This window comes from Asparagus officinalis, unplaced genomic scaffold (assembly GCF_001876935.1).
Source record: "Asparagus officinalis unplaced genomic scaffold, Aspof.V1 AsparagusV1_Un17, whole genome shotgun sequence".
NCBI lineage: Eukaryota > Viridiplantae > Streptophyta > Magnoliopsida > Asparagales > Asparagaceae > Asparagus > Asparagus officinalis.
Genome location: NW_017972283.1, coordinates 115,137 through 138,646, shown reverse-complemented (window position 1 = coordinate 138,646; position 23,510 = coordinate 115,137). Strand labels below are relative to the sequence as shown.

At 37.4% G+C, this 23,510-nt stretch overlaps 1 long non-coding RNA gene across 2 annotated transcripts; it reads left to right on the top strand.

Moving 5' to 3' along the window:
* The first annotated feature begins 2,068 nt into the window (after positions 1-2,068).
* LOC109827091 lies at positions 2,069-14,693 on the top strand. 2 transcript variants are annotated; one of them, XR_002243334.1, is made up of 4 exons: positions 2,069-2,177; positions 13,804-13,878; positions 14,245-14,337; positions 14,475-14,693. It is a non-coding gene; the product is annotated as an uncharacterized LOC109827091 (long non-coding RNA). The 2 variants fall into 2 exon arrangements; XR_002243333.1 differs by having other exon boundaries at positions 2,069-2,368.
* The last annotated feature ends 8,817 nt before the right edge of the window (positions 14,694-23,510 follow it).

Genomic DNA, 23,510 nt, shown 5'->3' with positions numbered 1-23,510 from the left:
ACATTAAACAAATGAGAAGTCGAACCAATCTTCTCCTCTTCTGTAATCTATTAAGAGTGATTGTACAAAGCGACTCTTACCAAGCGATAGAGTCTTTTTCCAAAGCTAATACAGTTAAAGGAACTAATCATTTATTTTTCAGACCCTACAGATATTAGACAATAATATTTTCTCAAAAATTGTATTCTTAAAAATTAAAAATTTTAAAGTAAAGTTATCAATAAATATTGTTTTAAATATAAAAACTTTTTGTAATTTATGAAAAACATAAATTTTGGAAGAACATATTTTAAAATAATTTTACTTTTGGAAAATAAGTTTTTTACAAATATTAAAAGATATTTTTAAAGAAAAGGACTTTGATCATTTTTTTTATGTAAGTTATATGCTTCAACTTAGAGTTTTTTGTTGACTCTGGTTGCAATTTGCAACTGCAATAGTGAGTTGCAACGAAACAAATTCATACAATTATATAAACTTTATTTAGTTGCATCCAACTATAGTCACAACCGCTCTCATTTCAAGCTATCAAAATCCCCCTAGTTCTGATATTGAAGGAAAACTATTTAAACACTATTTAATCCTAAAGTGATATGCCTCTTTTAGTGTTCTCAAGGCGATTAGACCTTAAATCAAAGAGCACCAAGCTCTGATACCAATTGTTAGACCCTAGAGGGGGGTGATTAGGGTCTTATGCTAATCTAATCCGATTAAATGCCAATAAAAATTAATTAAAAAGTTATCCTAGCAAGTATGAAATATAACAACTATATAAGCTAGGATAAGCAATATGAATAATGAGATATATCCTATATGATGAAATATAAATATGCAAGGATATATAAACTAACACAAGATGATATATCCTATCAAAGAGATATACAATATGATATATGCAATGATATGAAAACTAACACAAGGGGTAAACAATATGAACTAGATAGTGGATCATATAAATAATGAGACAATGGCGAAATGAGCAATGAGCACAAATAAGAATAAACGCCAAAGCACATTCAAACACACAATATGATCACGGAGTTCGGACCTTCCGTCCTACGTCTCCGCTCCCCACTCCCGGGGAGAAATCCACTATCACAACCGGGTTTTCTATGTTCACCCGAATAACGTTTACACCTCACAGTGTCGGTTTTTAACGCTCACCAAACAACGTTCACTCCTCACACTCGGTTTTCTAGTTCACCGAAAACTTCACCACACACTCGGTTTTCTAGCTCACCGAAAACCTTACAATCTCACAATGTAACAAATATAAATTTGTTCTCTACAATAGATGAGAACTCAATTAAGCACAACTCAATATTACAATCTCTCACAACCCTATTATATTATGTATGCAAATACAATAAGCTCATGTGGGTGTGTGTAACAATGAGATTCAATAAAAACTTAACTCAATAAGAACTAGCAATAAGATTGATATGAAATACAATAGTCACTAGTAGGAAAATGAACAAACTAGACGGAACAAACTAGACGGAATTTTTTCCGTCTAGTTTGAGGCAAACTAGACGGACGGAAAAAATTTCGTCTAGTTTGTTCCGTCTAGTTTGAGTCAATCGCCTCAAACTAGACGAAAAAAATTTTGTCTAGTTTGTTCCGTCTAGTTTGAGTCAATCTAGACAGAAATTTCCGTCTAGATTGACAAACTAGAGGGTTTTTTATTTTTTTTTTAAATAAACACTCAATCTAAACGGAAATTCCGTCTAGGTTGAGTCAACCTAGACGGAAATTCCGTCTAGATTGTCTTAAAAAATTTAACCAGCTTCCCCTCTTTTTTTCATTTCCCCGCCTATTTTTCATTTCCCCCTCTTTTTTTCTCCCCTCTCCATCTAACCCCCCCCCAAAACGGCCAAACCCTCTCTCCTCTCTCCAAACCCCCCCTTCTCATCCCCCCTCCACCTCCTGACCTCCCACCGATCCTGCGCCCCTCCCTTCAAACCTCCACACTCACCGAATCCTGCCACTCCCGCCTCTTGTTCCCACCTGCTGGCAGTCCCCTCCCTTCCGTCCGAATCCCCCCCCCCCCCCCGCCGCCGCCCCTCCCCTTTCAAACCTCCACCCTTCACTCCCTCTGACGATCCCAACCTTGACGAGCTCGAGGACCTCGAGGACGATCCTGATCTTGACGACGACCGGTTCCTTGAAGAGTACAGGTGAGTGTTTAGGGTTTTCACTCCCTCACTCCTCAAATTTGTTCTCTTCCACAAATCCACTGCTTGTGGCTGTAGACACTCCCTTTCTTTTTTGGGCTCTGATAAAAAAACCCATCTCCCATTTTCTTCTCTCTCTCTCTCTTTCTCTCTCTCTCTCTCTCTCTCTCTCATAAGTTCTGTGCCACATCGAGGTAATTAATTCTTGATTAATTTGTTTGCTCTTTTATTCCATCTTGGGTTTGGGTTCTTTGAAATGGTATTTTATGGTATTTTCTTTTGTTATTTTCAAGAAAAATTCGGTCCCTTTTCTGGTTATGGTACACAATGTGAACATCTGATGCTTGTTTATCAACCTTTCAGTCTGAGTATTTACATATTTGTTTGCCGTACCTTTCTATTTTAGTGTTTATTGCCTTGCAATTGGAGAGGGGAGTGAGTATAAATGAAATTTCAGACAATGAATTAGAGTTGTATGCAGTTGCCTTGCAATTGGAGAGGGGAGTGAGTATAAATGAAATTTCAGACAATGAATTAGAGTTGTATGCAGACTCTGAGCAAAGTGGGTTTTGTATATCCAAGATCAGTTACGAATTATCTGTGCTGGGTTGCTCTAATTTATTGATGATTTTTTCCATTAGAGATGGTGGCATTGAGCGTATATTAATGAGGAAGGTGGAGTTGTTTAGTGTAATAAAACTCTTATACTGTTCATACTGATTATTAGGGCATCTCCAACCCATCGCACCAAAATGGTGTAAATTTTGCACCAAAATGGTGCAAAAGTCACATCTAACAGTAAATCATCTCCAACTCATTGCACCATTTTTTGCACCAAAAAGGAATATTCTCAGTATCTTTCTATTTATCTACTTTTATATGATTATTTTTTATTCCCTATATTTTTAACTATTTCAATAATTAACCTCACATATCAAATTTTATTTTTTCACATATTTTCCAAACAAAGTGAATTATTATTTAAAAAATTAAACTAATAAAACAATAAAATATTGTTTTATTAATTAAAATAACTTGATTGCTAAAATAATATATTTTTATTATTAATATTACCAAAATATTACATTCAAGAACACAACAGAAAATAAAATACAAGAAAATAATTAAACATTAACAACAATGTAAAAATTACAAATTTAGTATGCACTTAACTATCTGAATTAGTGTATTCCTCCCATAGATGATCTATCAATGCATTACGAAGCGCAATATGGGCATCTTTATCCTTGATTTTTCGGTAACGTGCAATAAATTGAGTAAATCTTGTAGTTTCATCTGCTACCATATCAACTTCTGGTGTTGGTGCTTCCCTCACTTCTTGAATTGGTGCATAAAGATCACGTTCATCCTCGATTATCATATTGTGCATAATAATGCATGCAGTCATTATGTCATGTAATACATGTTTTTTCCAAAAACGTGTTGATCCTGCCACAATTGCAAATCGTGATTGGAGAACTCCGAACGCACGTTCTACATCTTTTCTACATGCTTCCTGTTTCATGGCAAAATATTTTTTCTTCCTACCTTGTGGCTGTTGGATTGTTTGTACAATAGTAGCTCATTTTGGATATATACCATCAGCTAAATAATAACCCATATTATACTCTTTTCCTTGAATAACATAGTGAGCGGGAGGAGCAATACCTTGAGCTAGGTTAGAGAAAAGATTAGATGACTCCAACACATTAATATCATTATTGGTGCCTGGCATACCAAAATATGCGTGCCATATCCAAAGATCATACTCTGCCACAGCTTCGAGGATAATAGTTGGTGACCCACTACGTCCTGTGTATTGCCCAGACCATGCTGTTGGACAATTTTTCCATTTCCAATGCATACAATCAAGACTTCCTAACATTCCTGGAAAACCACGTTTTTTTCCAATATAGAGTAGCCTAGCAATATCATTAGCGTTAGGTGTTCGTAGATACCGCTCTGGGAATATTTCCACCATAGCACGACAAAATTTTGTCATACTTTCAATTGCTGTTGACTCACCTATTTTAACGTATTCGTCCGTAGCATCAGCTGGTAGACCGTATGCCAACATGCGAAAAACAGCTGTTACTTTCTGTAACGGTGATAATCCCATTCTACCAAGTCCATCACTTCGTTGTTGGAAGTAATAGTCATGATCTTTCACTGCATCAACAATACGAAGGAACAAACTTCTTGACATCCGATATCGACGACGAAACATATCTTCTCCAAAACGTGGATTATCGGCAAAGTAATCTATGACCAAATTCTGATGCGCATTTTCTCGATCGCGGTTGATCACTGCATGACCGGGAATCGAGCCACCATGGATCGGTTGGTAGTTGTGTTGACGTAAATTGTTAACGAGGATCATGTTGTTGTTGATGTACTCACAAATTACTTCTTCGGTTTCATCAATCTCTGCAATGATATTGGGCAGAAAATTATCATCATCCGAAGATGAAGATGATGATAAGTATGATGGACCTCCAACATCGAAATTCATTTTTGAAGTAAGAAAAGAAAGACTGAAGTATGCAGAAATGGAGAATAATAATTTTAACACAACAGCGAGTAATTGTGTGGATGTACCTAATCTAGTATGCTATTTATAAAACTTTGCTTAGCTGTATACATTGAACAATGTGTAAAGTTGAGCTGATTTTAGGAAATGCTTTCTAGCTGTTATCAATTTGTCACAAAATTCAAATTTGCTTTTAGCTGTATATGTTGGACAATGTGTAAAGCTGACCTGATTTCAAAAATTGATTCCCACTCGTACAAAGCTTTCACACAATTCAAGGAGAGCTGAGCTGTGTATACGTTGGACAATGTGTAAAGCTGACCTGATTTCAAAAATTGATTCCCACTCGTACAAAGCTTTCACACAATTCAAGGAGAGCTGAGCTGTGTATACGTTGGACAATGTGTAAAGCTGACTGATTTCAAAAATTGATTCCCACTCGTACAAAGCTTTCACACAATTCAAGGAGAGCTGAGCTGTGTATACGTTGGACAATGTGTAAAGCTGACCTGATTTCAAAAATTGATTCCCACTCGTACAAAGCTTTCACACAATTCAAGGAGAGCTGAGCTGTGTATATGTTGGACAATGTGTAAAGCTGACCTGATTTCAAAAATTGATTCCCACCGACAACGTTGGATAATGTGTAAAGCTGATCAGTTTGTACTAAATGATTCAATTTCAAATGTTGACCACCGACAAATTCAAATTCAAATTCAAATTCAAATTCAAATTCAAATTCAAATTCAAACAAAAAAAACAAATTTAGATTGGCTATAAATAACATTCACGAGTTCTATTTCAAACCACCCAATTCGAAGTATTTCTTCAAAGTATTTCTGATCTCCAAACCAACCGCTTTTTACAAAAAAATGTCTGTTCGATCAACTGGATACACAGTTACTGAAGATGTGCTCCTTTGTCAAGTATTCTTGGATATTTCTCAAGACCCTATTATCGGTAGAAACCAGTCTCGAGATGCATTTTGGTCTCGTGTGGAGGACAAATACAATGAACTTCGAGATCAGCATTTTGAGATGCGTGTGAGCCGACGTTCTCGAATGGAAATCATAAGTAATGAAGTAAGGAAATTGAATGCGTGCTTGAGACAAGTAGAGAATCTGAATCCAAGTGGTGCTTCAGATGAAGATATTGTAAGTATTCTATTAATTATCGTCTGAATTTTATTATTATTGTTGAAATACATAACTTGATGTTCACTATAATTTACAGTTAGTTCGAGCAAAGATGTTATTTATGCAAGAACCGAAGTACAAAAAAGGTTTCAAATTTGATCATGTCTGGAATATGGTTAAAAATTTCGAAAAATTCAAAGATGATGTCCCCACAGCAAGACAAGTTAGTCGAAGACAATCCCAAAGTGTGAACTTCGACTCGTCACAATCAGATAATCCCACTCCGAATCTCTTATATCAACATCTCCTGGACTGTCATCATTTACTCCATCTGAACGACCTATTGGGGTAAAAAAAGCTAAATTGAAAAGGAAAAATGATGATCATGAGTCAAGTGTAGTGGACTCCATCGAGACCTCCAGCAACCGACTTATAGACAGGTTAGACAAGGCGAGCTTGGACAGGCAAGAAGCATTTGATATCGAACGAGAAAAGATAGCCATGAAAAAAGATAGAGATGAATGGAAAATTATAATGAAAGATTTGAATTCCATTGCTGATCCAAACGTGCATGAGTACGTTCGAGCTCAACAGATTAAAATAATACAAAAAAGAAATCAACAAGAACAATGTTCTGCTTCTAATTTTGGCAATTATTTCAATGATATTGGACACTCTGGCGCCGATCTACCAGATTATTGAGAGTTGCTTGTCCATCTCAGGAAATGTTCCATGTTTAGTTTGTATTTTATGTTTTATTTTAATGAAATTTTAAATTATGCGTGTTAGTTTTTATATGTTATGTACTTCAGATATGTAATTTATATTTGAATTATGTATTAGGATTGCTCTTTATATTTCACGGGACTTTACTTAATATCTAGATTTTAATGTTATAATTAATAAAAATGTCTTTTAAATTTTAGCATTTTTTTATTTTTAAAAAATAATTTATTTTGTCCAAATTAAACAATTGTGGTAAAATTATAAAATTTAAATATTATTGGAGTTGTTTTATACATCTAATAAAACAATTAGGGTCAAATTGTAAATACATAAAAGTACAAGGTAAAATAAAAAAAATAAAAATAAAAAAATAAAAACAAACAGTAATGGGGTGATGAACAGTGCGACGTTAAATATGGCTTCGCGCTGTTCATCACCGCTAAAATGCAGCGGGATTTGGCGTCTGGTTGGAGCTCGTCATCAGCGGCATTTTCCCTTTTTGCGGCAAAATAACGCCCGGTTGGAGATGGTCTTAGGACATGTACCAGCACTCGAGGGTTAATTTTTTGCATTTTTAATGACAAATGGTTATGCAATCACATGGCAAGCAGAGACATGTATTTGTTGCACGCTGTTTTCAAGATGTCAACTAGGGGCGATTGATGATGATAGAAACTATAATTTATGTTCAATACTGACTTTTAAGCTGTACCTGCATAGCAATACACACATAAATACGATCTCTGATCATTGTATTATACGCATATAAGCTCATTGAGTTTAGAAGACTGTAAATACTATTAGGTAGAATTCAGGCCCTTGTTACTGATTTTTCAGATTTTTAAGATCTGGTGTCCAGAAGGTTGGAAGCTCGACTAAGTAAAGTTTCACTTATTTTGCCTTCTTATTTTGCATGCTTTTGCCCCATATTTTCAGGTTTAGATTAAACCATGATGTCTGTTCCTAAGGTGAATTTGACTAAAATATTTAGTAGTGACATGATTGTCGCGCGCCTATGTGGAAGCGTTGCACGCACACACAACGAACTTGAGATCACGGAAGAAGAAAGCCACACACTTGCACAAACCAAGCCAATTACGACAAATCAAACCAAACACAGAGATATACGTGGTTCGGCAATTGCCTACGTCCACGGGGAGAGGATAGGGAGATTTCACTATATGGAGGAGAAATACAACGGGTTACAACTCACAAAATCACTCAAATATAACCCTAACCAAAGCTCTCAACTCCCTCACAATATCTCCCTCTCAAAGTGCTCAAAACAATGCTAATTCTCTCCTTTTCTCTCCTTAAGAAACCCTAAAAAACGTGGTCCTATTTATAATAAAACACAATCCCAAACAAAGGAGGATTCCCATACAAAGGAGGATTCTAAAAATGAGTCTGCCACATCCTGCACCATGGGTGTGGCAGAGGGTGTGGTACAAGATAGATTCTGTCACACCCTACACCGTGGGTGTAGCAGAGGGTGTGGTGCAGGACAGATTCTACCACACCCATGGCAGACACCACACTAGGGTGTGGTGGAGTCTGTTTTGGGTTATTCTTTACGTTTTTCACAATTCCTTCGCCGTTTTCACAATTCTCCACCTCGACGAAGTGTTCCCAACACTGAGCCGACACCAACATGAGCACCAATGTGTCGCCTCTCTAAACTTGGCTGCACCAATGTGGTTGCCTACGTACCCCCTCTCCCAAGGGATCAAGCCACCCGTAGTTCATCCAAAGCACCAATGTGGTTGCCTACGTACCCCCTCTCCCAAGGGATCAAGCCACCCGTAGTTCATCCAAATGGCCGTCAACGGCCTTAACAATCACGAATGTGTAACAAGTTTCGACAATGATCAAATTTGTTGCTCGGAACCACCTTAGTGAGCATATCCACCGGATTATACTTTGTGTGAACTTTCACAATCTCCACATCGCCATCTTCAAGAACATCCCGAACGAAGTGATAACAAACGTCAATGTGCTTCGTCCTCGCATGAAAAACCTGATTCTTCGCCAAATAGATAGCACTCATGCTATCACAATGAATGGTGACGGACCGCTGCGATATACAAAGTTCCTCCAAAAGTCCTCGAAGCTAAATAGCCTCCTTCACAGCCTCCGTAACCGCCATATACTCTGCCTCCATCGTAGACAAAGCCACCGTAGACTGTAAGGTGCATCTCCAACACACCGGCGCACGGGTCAAAGTAAACACATATCCCGTAGTAGACCGACGCTTATCCAAATCCCCGGCATAATCTGAATCAACATATCCAATGCATAACTGCCCACCTGTAGTGTCCCGCTCATAAACCAAACCAACATTGAGCGTACCTTGAATGTACCTCAAAATCCATCTCACGGCGTCCCAATGACCCACTCTTGGATCGTGCATGTATCTCGACACCATGCTCATCGCCTGTGACAAATCCGGCCTTGTACATACCATCGCGTACATCAAGCTCCCAACTGCGCTCGCATATGGAGTCTTTGTCATCAACTCATGGTCTTCAACTGACTTCGGTAAAAGGCCAGCTAAAAGCTTCAAATGGGCTCCCAAAGGTACACCAACTGGCTTCGTATTCATGCTAACATGGAATCGCTATAGAACCTTCTTCAAATAAGCCACCTGTGTCAAATAAATCTTGTCCTTCTTCTTGTCTCTATTGATCTCCATCCCTAAAATGTGCTTCGCCTCGCCCAAGTCCTTCATCTCAAACTCATTTGAAAGCTGAACTTTTAACTCATCTATAGCTGACCTGGAACTAGAGGCAACCAACATGTCATCGACATAAAGCAACAAATAAATGTACGCACCTCCTCTCAACTTGCGAAAATACACGTAAGGATCAAACTGGCTCCGAGTGTACGAATGACCAAGCATAAAACCATCGAATCGCCTATACCACTATCGAGGAGATTGCTTCAAACCGTATAGTGATTTCTTTAACCTGCAAACCAACTACAGCTCAGAATCCTAATGGCTGAGTCATATATATTTCTTCATCAAGATCATCATGAAGAAATATCGTCTTCACATCCAACTGATCTAACTCCAAACCATACTGTGCCACCAAAGCTAGCAAAATCCGAATCGAAGAGTGCTTCACCACCGGAGAGAAAACCTCATTGTAATCAATACCTTCCTCCTGTGCATAGCCCTTCGCAACCAACCTAGCCTTGAATGTCACTGGAGTGCCCTCAATGCCCTCCTTCTTCGTGTACACCCACTTGCACCCAATCGCCTTCCGCCCCTTTGGAAGCTCAACAAGCTCCCATGTATCGTTCTTATGAAGGGACTCCATCTCCTCCTGCATAGCCACCTGCCACGAATCAGCCTCCGAACTCTGCTCGGCCTCTCTGAATGTGGTAGACACCATCTCATCGATACTCTCCACCGGAAGTACATATGCAACTGTGTCGGCATACCATGTTGGCACCCGTATGTCTCTCCTCTGTCTCCGTGCCGCAATAGAATCCTGAACCTGAGCTATCGGTCCCTGGTCCTACTCATGAGTACCCGTATCCACCGCATCACCGTCGTGCTCGCCTGGCGTCACCTCAGTCGGCACTCTAATGGATACTGTACTATCTGGACTCTGTGGAGCTGCATCACTCTCCACCACCTGCGAAATCTCCTCTGTCGGGTCGCTCTCCACCTGATGAGAGCTGGGAAGCTTCAAGATAGAAGCCTCATCGAATGTGACGTCCCTACTCAGCACAATCTTCTTATCAACTGGATCCCAAAGCTTGTATCCCTTGACACCACACTTGAATCCTACAAATATGGCCTTCCTAGCTCGAGGTTCCAACTTATCAGTTCTAACATGAAAATATGCAGGGCAACCAAATACCTTAAGTTGGTCATAGTCATGTGCTGTCTCTCCCGACCACATCTCCATAGGGGTCTTCCCCTCAATCGCAGATGAAGGCAGCCTATTAATGAGGTGGCTCGCATAAGAAAGTGCCTCAGCAAAAAAGATCTTCTCCAAACTACTATGCGCCAATAAACATTGAATCTTCTCCAGCAAAGACCGATTTAACCTCTCTGCCACCCCATTCTGCTGCGGTGTATGACTAACTATGAAGTGCCTCTCTATGCCCTCGTCTCGACATAGCTGCTGAAAGGGGTCTGAAGTATACTCGCCGCCGTTGTCGGATAGCAACGTCTTGATCTTTCTCCCAGTCTGCAGTTCCAATCTTTTCTTCCACTCCACAAACAAATCTAGGGCTTCACTCTTATGTTTCATGGTGTACACCCAACAACGCCTAGAATAGTCATCAACAAATGTGACAAACCAATGTTGACCACCAAGTGATGCCGTCTTGGTGGGACTCCAAACATCTGTATGCACGTAGTCCAAGATGCCCCTCGTCCTATGAATGGTCGTCCTGAACTTCACCTTTGTCTTTTTGCCAAGAACACAGTGCTCACAGAACTCAATCTTTCCACTCTTGGCTCCCTTCAATAGCCCCTGCTTGCACAAAGCCTGCAGTGACTTCTCTCATGTGTGCCCTAACCTGTAATGCCAAAGTCTGCTCATGTCCGCCTCTGAAATAGCCGAAGCAACCTAGCCAATCTTGGTGCTCCCCTTCAGATAGTATAAATTATGACTGTGGACTCCCTTCATCACCACCAAAGATCCTTTAGTAACCTTCGCTACAGCATCCTCAAAGGTCACCCTGAATCCCTTCGCCTCCAGAGCTCCAACTAAGATAAGGTTCTTCTTCAGTTGAGGAACGAATCTCACCTCCTTCAACTCATGGACTACTCCATTGTGCATCTGAATCCTCACAGTACCTATCCCACAAACGCCACAGGATTGATCATTTCCCATGACAACAACACCCCCGTCGAGTCTCTCAAATGATGAGAACCAATCTCGCCTAGGAGTCACATGATAAGTAGCGCCAGAATCAAGCATCCACTCTGATACATCCAAATGGTTCACCTCCGGAGTAATCAAAAGAGAAAAGCTCGAATCATCAGAATCATCGCCTTTCGCAACATTCACCTCATTGGCCTTCGGGCCCTTATTCTTGCTATTCTCCTTTTCTTTGACTTTCGGACAGTCTCTCTTCCAATGTCCCTGCTCTTTGCAGAATGCACATTGATTCTTTCCAAGCTGGTGATGACCTCTTGACTTTGACCTCCCTCTATTTCCACCTTTCTGATATGAGCTTCTACCTCTCGTCGACAAGGCCTCTCCTGAAGTACTAGCGCGGGAAGTCTCCTTATCCTTCCTCCTCAAATCATAGTTCGTCAATGCGTTAGTCACTTCACTATAAGTGATAGAAGATCTCTCGTTCAACAACGTAAGCACGAAGGTATCATACTCCTCATCTGGTAAGGAGCCCAAAAGAATAATAGCCTTGTACTCATCTGTGATCTTCTCATCCACGTTCGCCAAGTCCGACAACAACTTAGTGTAGTTGTTCACATGAGCCGCAAGCGAGGTGCCTCTGGACATCTGAAATCTGAATAATCTTCGTAGCAAGTGTAACCTGTTCTCAACACTCTTCGTGAGATATTTGTTGTTGAGAATCTCCCACATCTTCATTGCAGACGTCACCCCAATCACATCGTATTTCAGCTCCTGTACCAAACAGGACCTGATCACCCCGCAAGCATTTCGATTCATCTTTCCCCATATCGCCTCTCATATTTAGGTGGCCTCACATCGACCATGATGGTCTCCTCCAGATTTTGAGCATTGAGCGCATCCTGTACGTCGCTCATCCATAAACCAAAATTGATCTTGCCATCATATTTCACTACACTAATCTTAGTGTTCTGAAAACCCACTTGAACTGTGCCTGTCATCTTGCTGCTTTCACCAACTTCTTCATCCATAATCATAAATTCCAAATTGTAGAGAAAGATCCAAACTTTGAAAAGAATAAGAAATTACCCAACTGAACCCTTGATTGGATTCCAAATAGAACTCCTAACCACACGAGGAAAGCGAGATCTTCAACGGCAACTTCAAACCCTAACTCCACCAAAGCCTAGAACTCCAAGAATCAAGCTTCCAACTGAATCTTCCTTCACCTAATCCAAAACCCTAGATCTGAAATCTGAGCTCTGATACCACTTGTCGCGCGCCTATGCGAAAGCGTTGCACGCACACACAACGAACTTGAGATCACGGAAGAAGAAAGCCACACTCTTGCACAAATCAAGCCAAATACGACAAATCAAACCAAACACAGAGATATACGTGGTTCGGCAATTGCCTACGTCCACGGGGAGAGGATGGGGAGATTTCACTAAATCAAGGAGAGTACAAAGGGTTACAATCACACAAATTCTCTCAAACTAACCCTCAACCAAAGATCTCACCTTGCTCACAATATCTCCCTCTCACAATTTTTCTCTCCTTAAGAAACCCTAAAAAACATGGTCCTATTTATAATAAAACACAATCCCAAACAAAGGATGATTCTCATACAAAGGAGGATTCTAAAAACGAGTCTGCCACACCATGCACCATGGGTGTGACAGAGGGTGTGGTGCATGACAGATTCTGCCACACCCTGCACCGTGGGTGTGGTAGAGGGTGTGGTGCAGGACAGATTCTACCACACCCATGGCAGACACCACACCAGGGTGTGGTGGAGTCTGTTTTGGGTTATTCTTCACGTTTTTCACAATTCCTTCGCCGTTTTCACAATGATTGTATTTGGCGAAGTGTTCCCAACACTAAGCAATAGCTTTATGTTTCTCAGAAGTTGCTTCATCTGTCTATTTCAAACTCTTGAACCATTCGGTTACTGAGAATTCTGCTACCATTATGAAAAGCTTGTACACACACACACATATCTATCAATCTATCTACTCAAATTTTCTGAAGTCTTCATGAAATACTAATATATATAACTCATGATTTCCATTCATTTTAATTTTAGCCCTCCAAGATTTCAACTTGGAATCTAAATAGAAGATTTTCAGAATGCCCATTTGTAAATGGAACTGTTCAGCTCATTTTCAGAATGCTCATTTGTAGATGGATTTCCTTTATGGCATTCTTGAATGGCCTCTAAGAGAGAGGGGGGGGGGATGCTGTCAGAATTAAACAAGTTCATTTCTTAGCTAATGCTTATGTATCTTTTTTGGTCATGTTTCATAGTTACCAAAATATAAGTCTACTGAGTACTATTCTAGTATTCCTACTCCTGCAATCAAAAGTTGACTTGTGTACCTAAGATTTATTTCTCACAGGTGTTCGAACTTTATGGAACTGGAGCTCGATGCATTTTTGGTACTCCTAATCTTTTCAAGGATCTAAACATGAAGGTAGCCACCACTTATAAATACTGTTTAATTCTGATAGCTGATACATGACATATGTTGTTTACCTTTCATGTGTGACATGATAATGAAGTTACTAACAAGTTTATTCTATTGGTTATTGGAAATGAATACCAGCGTCTGAGTTTTTAATTTTCTGGTACAAAACAAGATTTCTATTTGGGAGAATATCCAGGTGTAAAGGATAGTTGGATCGATGCTATTTACTTCTGCTTTGGGCAATCTGTCCATTTTCAATGGCATAATTTATCCGTTAAATCTTTCTTTATATATAATTTTATATATGTCCATTTGCTTTGTTAATTGTTCAGACCTTTCAAATGCAAACAGTTTGATTCCTTCCCTTTCTAGGAGCAGCTTGGCGTTGGAACTTCTTTGCCGGGCTTGGTAGTAGCAAAACTGGGAGCAGATGTTACACTTACAGATAATTCAAGTCGACTAGAGGTAAATTTCATATATGCGTATAGTTAAAAACACTCAATCCAATATTTTGATTTCCCTATTAGTTCTTTTGCAAAGTTAATGCTTTCTAAGTGTATTTCAGGCATGGACTAATTGATGTTGAATTTTGTATAATGTAGGATCAAGGAGGAAGAAACATGATGCTTCAACAACTTGGAGGAGTAAATGCAATTGGATTTTATAAATTATGCAAAGTTCATCAAGTTATGTAAACAATTGTATTCTTTATAATCTATGTAAAAAATTATGTATCTTTCTAGTTTTTTGGTGAATGTATTATTTGAATATAATTATATTTGATATTGAAATATAATTAGATCGATTGTGTTGGATATGAATATGATTTGGTGTTGTACAATATCGTTTACATGTGATATTATATAGCATGCAATGTAGGTTCTGCAAAAAAAAACTACTGTAGCTGAGCAATCTAGACGGAATTCCGTCTAGGTTGCATCAACCTAGACGGAAATCCATCTAGGTTGATACTGTTGCTACAGTGTGAGAACTCAATTAAGCACAACTCTTAGTCACAAACCCACAACCCCAAATTATACTATGAATGTAAATACAATAAGCTCAAAAGGTTGTGTGTGAACAAAGAGATATAAATCAAAACTAAACTCAATGTAGTTCTAGCTTAATAACAATGATAATCAAATATATAAAAAAGCTAGAAATAGAGTTTAGAAAACTTCTCAATATATCAAGAGTTGGAGGGAGAATAGTTGAATGCCCAAACACCAATAGATGATCTCCTCAAGCTCTTGTAGAATTGAATCACAAAAACAAACTCTCAATTTGCTTAAAAGCTTTTTAAACACACTTAAACCAAACTAAAACCCTTGTTAAAAGCTTTATTAAACTTGATTAAAAACTCTCTTGGTTTTTCTGAAAAGACATCAGCAATGGGGTATATATAGGAAGAGGAAATATCAGCAAAAACCCCAAAACAGAAAGACCAAAATGCCCCAGAAGAGTCAGCTCAGAAATAGCCCGTTGAAGTCCAACGGATCTATTGTCGGTCGACCGAAAATTCCGTCGGTCGACCGATGAGAGCAAAAACACGAAGAAAACGTTCTGGACCATCGTCGGTCGACCGGAAATTCTGTCGGTCGACCGATTTGAGCTCTCGGTCGACCGGACCGGTCGACCGATGACTCTCTGGAAAAATACTGACGAATGGTCAATTGACCGGTCGATCGTACCGGTCGACCGAAAACTGACATTCCAGAAAAAATCGGTTGTTTTGCTGATTTTAAAACACTGTTTAAAAATATCAAATAAATTCCAAAAAATGTAAAACTTTGGGGAATGATTGTAGACATGATAATAAACATGCTACAACGACTGGTTTCGAAAAAGGACTTCCCAAATGAAAAATATCATCATTTTACAAACTAGTCCAAAACATGAAAATATGAGATACTTGAATTTTGATGTTTTGACATAAACCAACTTTTGAAACTTTGTGAAATGTTTTTGTAGACTTAGTAAAACATGTATAAACTGATATTGAAGTCTATAAACTAAGAATACAATATTTTCACAAATACAATAGAAAATGAAACCTATGAGTATGTATATGAAAATATATTTGTTTCATATCTATGTAGATAAACCAAATCACAATAATAAATATGAAACATGTAATTTCATATTTATAAACATGAAAACCAAAACTTGTGTTGTATATATATGTGATTACATATATATACAAGGAAACTAATAAAATGTGTGTGTATAAATAATTGAGCTTAACGTATTTAACACACATAATATAAAATCTAAACTAGATTACCCAAGCTTGATCTTGATCTTCATTGTAGCTCAACTTGGTACACATGCGGATGAAGCTTGAACTTGATCTTTAACTTTGAATTGCAAGGCTTCACCGACATTCCGCCGACCTCCTTTGGATATGATCGTTTATGGCGCAATCCATCCATCCTCCAACTACGTTGTTTGTCTATAATAAATAAGAAAACACAAATACTAGACAAACAACATTAGTGGTAAATTGTTTGTTAAACATCATCAAAACAAGAAGGCCAACAATCTCCCCCTTTTTGATGATGACAATATATATATACGAAGAAACCAATAAATGTGTGTGTATAGATATTGAGCTTAACGTATTTAACACACATAATATAAACCTATACTAAATTACCCAAGCCGATCTTGATCTTCAATAAGCTTGACTTGGTACACTTTGCGGTGATATGATCGTTATGGCGCAATCCATCCATCCTCCAACTACGTTGTTTGTCTATAATAAATAAGAAAACATAAATACTAGACAAACAACATTAGTGGTAAATTGTTTGTTAAACATCATCAAAACAAGAAGGCCAACAAAAGACAGTCTTCACATCTAACTGCTCAAGAAAGATGTCTTCTGTAGCTACCAAACTCAACACCACTCTGATGGTTGTGAGCTTCACGACAGGGAAAAATATAAATGAATATATAAATTATAATTCGCATGCATATAAACAAGAAGGAATATACTCATAATATTTCTCCCCCTTTGACAACATCAAAAAGGGGACAAAAGAATTAAGAGAGCGAAAGCTCCCCCTATCAATAAGCATAGGTGAGTATAACACATAGAATAGGGAATAGCTCCCCCTATCAAAATGCCATATAAAATATATGAAAAGAAGACTAAGGCAAAAACATGTGAGCAAGCATAGATGGAAAAAAATGCTAAAATACAACTCACATACATAAAGACAATGAGAACATATATAAATATATCAAGGTGAAAAATAGTGTCTCATATCAAAGAACATAAAAACCATTTGTATAGGTAGATTTATGAAATCAAAAGAAGAGAAACATGAGAATTATGCAAAAAGTTTTCAAATGAAAACAAATCAACAAAAAGAAATCATAAATTAAAGTTTAAATCCAAAAACGATGTTTGATCAATCAAGAAAATTTTCTTTGTGAGATTTGATCAAACCACATATGGAATACATTATAAGGCACGAATAGATGATCCATAAGCACAAACACATAAATATCATCATATAAGTGAAATATAATGAATTCAAAGCAATAATTCAAAACAAAATCTTTGATAAAAGAATTTCAAGAGAGACAACAATATATCAAGCTCTTAAGCTTGTTCCAACCTATATAATCATTCTAGCATCTGGTAAACATGATTTAGAAATAAACACCCAATAAATCCGGAGGGTTATATAAATACAAACCTCTCATCAAAATCAAAACTAGGAATTATGAAAACAAAAGAATTTGACCAATAAAAGGAATTGTTTTCACAAAAGTTTAAAATACATTTTTCAAAACCAAGAAAAAGGAAAATAAAAACTCTAAAATTCTTGGTTTAAAAATTAAATTTGTTTTGGTACCCAAGAACTCTTGGTACCAAAAGATTTAGGAACATGACCCCTATCATTCAAGCTCAAAACCCTAGCGTTATGAACTCATTTGGGCGCATTTAGTGCACGGGTCCGGTCATAGCAATAATTATGTAAATGACTCATTCGATTGCAATAAGTGCAATGAAGAGGATGCATTTGGTTATGTTGACCATGTGGATGTGCACGAGGAACATTTGCAAGTAAAGATGGTCTTTTAAGATTATTTTGCAAATGAGAAACATTTTGAAATAATGTTGGTCTACTTGAAATATTTTGCGATTTAGAAACTTTTCGCAAATCAAAACAAAACTTGGCTAAGTGACCAACTCTACCACAAAAATCACAATGATACACATTAGAATGCTTATGATGAACAATGGGTGCATGTGTGTGTACATGTGATGAAGAAGAAGCCTTATGAGATGCACAAGAAGGATTAATATTCTTATGTTTTTGTGCATGTGACGTCCCTGGGTTCACACAAGGCTGCAGTCCAATGTGAAACTAAGAATGTCAAACCTGCCTTGCACCTTACCATGCAATAACATGTTTCACCATCACAATTAACATCTATCTAGCAGAGTCAGCAATAGGTGTAGGTACAAAAGCAAGTAAAAGATAGTGCAAGAAATAACTGATAAAGTGATAGTGATCACATAAATATCTCATCATCCAACATACAGAAATACATAGCTAATGTCTGAATAGATAACTGGAATACTCAACAAGTCTCAATTACAAATATCTGAGTAAAGGAAATAAGGCATACAACCTTTACAACATCTAGAGAATAGTTCTCAATGTCAAACAAATCTACAGTGGAGCTCCAAAATAAATCCTAGCTAAAATAGATAGCTGAACACTAAAGTGTGTCGCCATCAACCTGCGACTCTCCGGGCTCCTGGCTCGTTACCTGAAAGGGGGAGGGACAACGAGTGTCAAAGCGATAGCGAGCAACATCACAACCAACCCCAAGGGAACAGGGCTCGTTGTATAAGAAAATATAGATATATTTAGAAATTTACAACACGAGCATAGGTACGTCGAGCAAAATAATCCAAACAAGGAAACCTTCATGTATATACCTTGTATCTCAAATTGTAAATCCCTAAACACTAAACCCGAGGTTCTAGTACAGGAAACAATAATAAAAGAAATACAAACTAATCTCAGAGCATAAGTACAGTGCCATGTCATAGCTTACATGAGCATCATTTTATTACTTACATGTATGCCATGTTATAATCTACATAAGTGTCATGTCATAAACTCCTGTGAGAAAGTCATATACAGGGTTAAGAAAGTATGTCTGATACAGAGACTAGATATTGTGGTTTCCAAACACATAGAATTAGTGGCAAATGTCCAACACGAGGACTGAAATGGATTATAGTCCAACACGAGGACTTCCATGGATTATAGTCCAACACGAGGACTGTGTAACTGTGAAAAGTATATGAGGACAGGTATACATAATCTAAACTCGCCCGCATCTCGGTGTACATGTCTAAACTTGTGTCAAAAGTCAACCCACGTGTACAGATAAATCATTAACATGGTAAACTAGGGCCAGGTTATCGAGGCGACCCCGAAAAGCAACTCAAACAGATCAAGAATCTGTAATACATCTCATCAGTCGACTGATGTGTCGACTGATGACGTCAGTCGACTCATATGTCGACCGATAAGGCTCGACCCCGAAAAGCAACTCAAACAGATCAAGAATCTGTAAAACATCTCATCAGTCGACTGATGTGTCGACTGATGACGTCAGTCGACTCATATGTCGACCGATAAGGCTCAGGCAGCACAGCCTCAGCTCACCGGTCGACTGATCAGTCGACTGAGAAGCTGAGAAAACACAATCAGCCCGTTAGTCGACTGATCAGTCGACTGATGACTGAAAATTTGCCCTTCGGTCGACTGATCAGTCGACCGATAGACTGTAGAAACTCTGCACAGGTTGTTATTTACACAAAATTCGATCTAAACTTATCCCCATCAATCCCAAGCATGAAAATACTGATATTAACATGTGCGAACTAAAGTGAAACAAAAATCCCATGTGTGAATACATAAACAAAACCCTAAACATGTGTATTTATGTTTTAAAACATTTTTAAAACAAAACTCATGTTAAATCTCTTATAAAAACATTTCAGATCCAGATCTTCGATTCACAAAACGTTGGTGGGTTTTTTAATATTCTGAAATCACATATCTTCCCCCCTATATGCTATAAAAATCAATTCTTTGTACAAAAATTACATTTTTGGCTCATCAAAACTCATAAAAACCCTTTGAAAATATTTAGAAAAATAGGACAAAGTTGGGCGAGATGTTACTCACCTCTGGGTGATGAACAACTCCTGGATCTGAGAGAGAGAGGTTCCCCTTCGCTGCAAAGTGAAGATCTCGACGAAAATCCTCCAAGTTCTTCCCCAAATCACCAAGAACAAAACTAGGGTTTGAGATAAGGGAGAGGGGGCTAGGGTTTTCTCAGATTTGAAGATGAGAGGGGTGATTTCGGGTGAAAACGAATATATGTGAACAGCTAAACCCGACCCAAACCCGAACCAAAACAAAACAGACCCGAAACCTAAAAAACTGGAAATCAGCGTATCAGTCGACTGATGTGTCGACCGATCTGAAAAATTTTAGTTTTTTATGCATGTTTTGCTTATTTGCAAAACCAACGTATAAAACTCTACACTCATATTCTCATATCATCTCAAATAACTTGTTATCATGTACATCAATGACCTCAAGCTATTTATCATGGAAGAATTAATTATTTACTAATAATTCACATATATAAAAATTACGGGGTTCTACAGTGCATCATAGCAAAACTTAGCTAAATGGCCTTTACGATCACAAATGGAGCACTTGTAAACTTTGTTATATATGTGTGCATAATGAGTGGATGATGACTTAGACTTGGCACACATATTCATAAGCCTCTTATGATTATCAAAGCATATTTTCAAAGTTGAATCTAAAGATGAAATGCATTTTTTCATAAGATTCAAGTCTTTATTTTTAGGCACATATATACTTTTAGAAGTAGAACATAAATAGTTATTTATAAAAGAAGCAGTATCATTTTGTATGTTCTTTACTTCTAACATGGCATTATCTTTTTTATGAGTTAACTTGGCAAAGTTTGAAAGCAAAGAATCATGATCCGATTTTAATTTTTTATTGTTTTCTTTAAGGATCATATTTTCATTAGAAATAATATCAAACTTAGAAGTTAAAGACTCATGATCGGATTTCAAATTTTCATGCTTGCTTTGTAAATTAATAAAATCATTTTGTAATTTCTTATAGGCATGCAATAATTTATCACTAGCACAAGCAAGTTCATCACTATATAAATCATTATCGGGTTCGAACTCGCAAACCTCACTAGGGCTATCGCCTAGTGCTCGTGTGCATGAAGCTCCATATGAACTTGAAGCCGGATCTTCCAAAGCTTGTCGGATCGCCTCCAAGTCCCCTTGATGTGCTTCAATAAATTTTCATAAGGTGTAAGCACTATCAAAATGAACAAACTTGTTAAACATAGATGAATTAAAAGCATTTAGCAAATATTCTAACAAAATATTGTTCATTGTAAACATACGATGATCATTCTTATTCCACTTGGATTTCTCCAAAATGGGCACAATATAAGCATCATCTATAATTTCCCATAAATCAAAGTGTTTAGATTAAACAAAAAGTTTAAATCTAACACACCATTGGACATAGGGGAAATTATCTAATCTAGGAGCAGCACCAAGCTCTGATACCAATTGTTAGACCCTAGAGGGGGGGTGATTAGGGTCTTATGCTAATCTAATCCGATTAAATGCCAATAAAAACTAATTAAAAAGTTATCCTAGCAAGTATGAAATATAACAACTATATAAGCTAGGATAAGCAATATGAATAATGAGATATATCCTATATGATGAAATATAAATATACAAGGATATATAAACTAACACAAGATGATATATCCTACCAAAGAGATATACAATATGATATATGCAATGATATGAAAACTAACACAAGGGGTAAACAATATGAACTAGATAGTGGATCATATAAATAATGAGACAATGGGGAAATGAGCAATGAGCACAAATAAGAATAAACGCCAAAGCACATTCAAACACACAATATGATCACGGAGTTCGGACCTTCCGTCCTACGTCTCCGCTCCCTACTCCCGGGGAGAAATCCACTATCACAACCGGGTTTTCTACGTTCACCCGAATAACGTTTACACCTCACAGTATCGGTTTTTAACGCTCACCGAACAACGTTCACTCATCACACTCGGTTTTTTAGTTCACCGAAAACTTTACCACACACTCGGTTTTCTAGCTCACCGAAAACCTTACAATCTCACAATGTAACAAATATAAATTTATTCTCTACAATAGATGAGAACTCAATTAAGCACAACTCAATATTACAATCTCTCACAACCCTATTATACTATGTATGCAAATACAATAAGCTCATGTGGGTGTGTGTAACAATGAGATTCAATAAAAACTTAACTCAATAAGAACTAGCAATAAGATTGATATGAAATACAATAGTAGAAATGCTAGGAAATAGAGTTAAGGAAACTTCTCTATAAACACAAAGAGACGATGATGAAATGTTGAAGATGAACTATTCAATAGTTGATGTAAACTCCTCTTTGTAACAGCAAACCCAAAGCAAACTTAAACCAAAACTAAACAAGCTTAAACCCTTATTTAAAACCTTGTTTAAAAACTTTTTTTTTACTTGAAAGAGAACAGCAATGAGGTTTTTATACCCACTCAAAATCTCAGCCAAAAACCTAAACCAAATGACAAAAACAGCCCCAGCAACGGTAACAAAAATAGCCGTTGGAAACAGAATTGACAGAGCGGCGGGCGACCGGAAATTCTCGCGGTCGACCGCGATCCAGGTTCCAAACGGAGAAAACGCACAGAGACTTATTCGGTCGACCGGTACGGTCGACCGATGGAAATTTCAAGCTCTCGGTCGACCACAACAGTCGACCGATAAACTCTCTGCTGCCCACTGAACAAATAAACATATGAGCGGTCGACCGGAGCGGTCGACCGAAATCTGATACTACAGAAAATAGTTTTTAAAAGCTGATTTTGAGACTTTGGAAAATATGTTAAAAATAACAAATGAAGTCCAAAAATAAGGAAACTTTGGGAAATATATATAAACATGTAAATGAACATGTTACAAAAATAATTTTCCAAATTGTATTTCCCATTTGTGAAAAATCATCATTTTGCAAAAATAGTTCAAAACACGAAAAAGTAAACATGTGAATTTTGACATTTAGGCTAAACCATGTTTTGAAACTTTGCACAATGATTTTGTAGACTTAATAAAATATGTATATGATTATTGTTAAGTCCAAAAACTAAGAATATAGAATTTTTACAAAATTACATATTCTATGCAATGTTTTCAAAAACACAATAGTAAATATGAAATATATGATTTCATATTTATAAACATGAAAACCCAAAACCATGCATGTATATATATAACTATATATATACATAGAAAACAAAACTTATGTATATATATATAACTATATATATATACGAAGAAACCAATAAATGTGTGTGTATAGATATTGAGCTTAACGTACTTAACACACATAATATAAAACCTAAACTAAGTTACCCAAGCTAGATCTTGATCTTCAATAAGCTCAACTTGGTACACTATGCGGATGAAGCT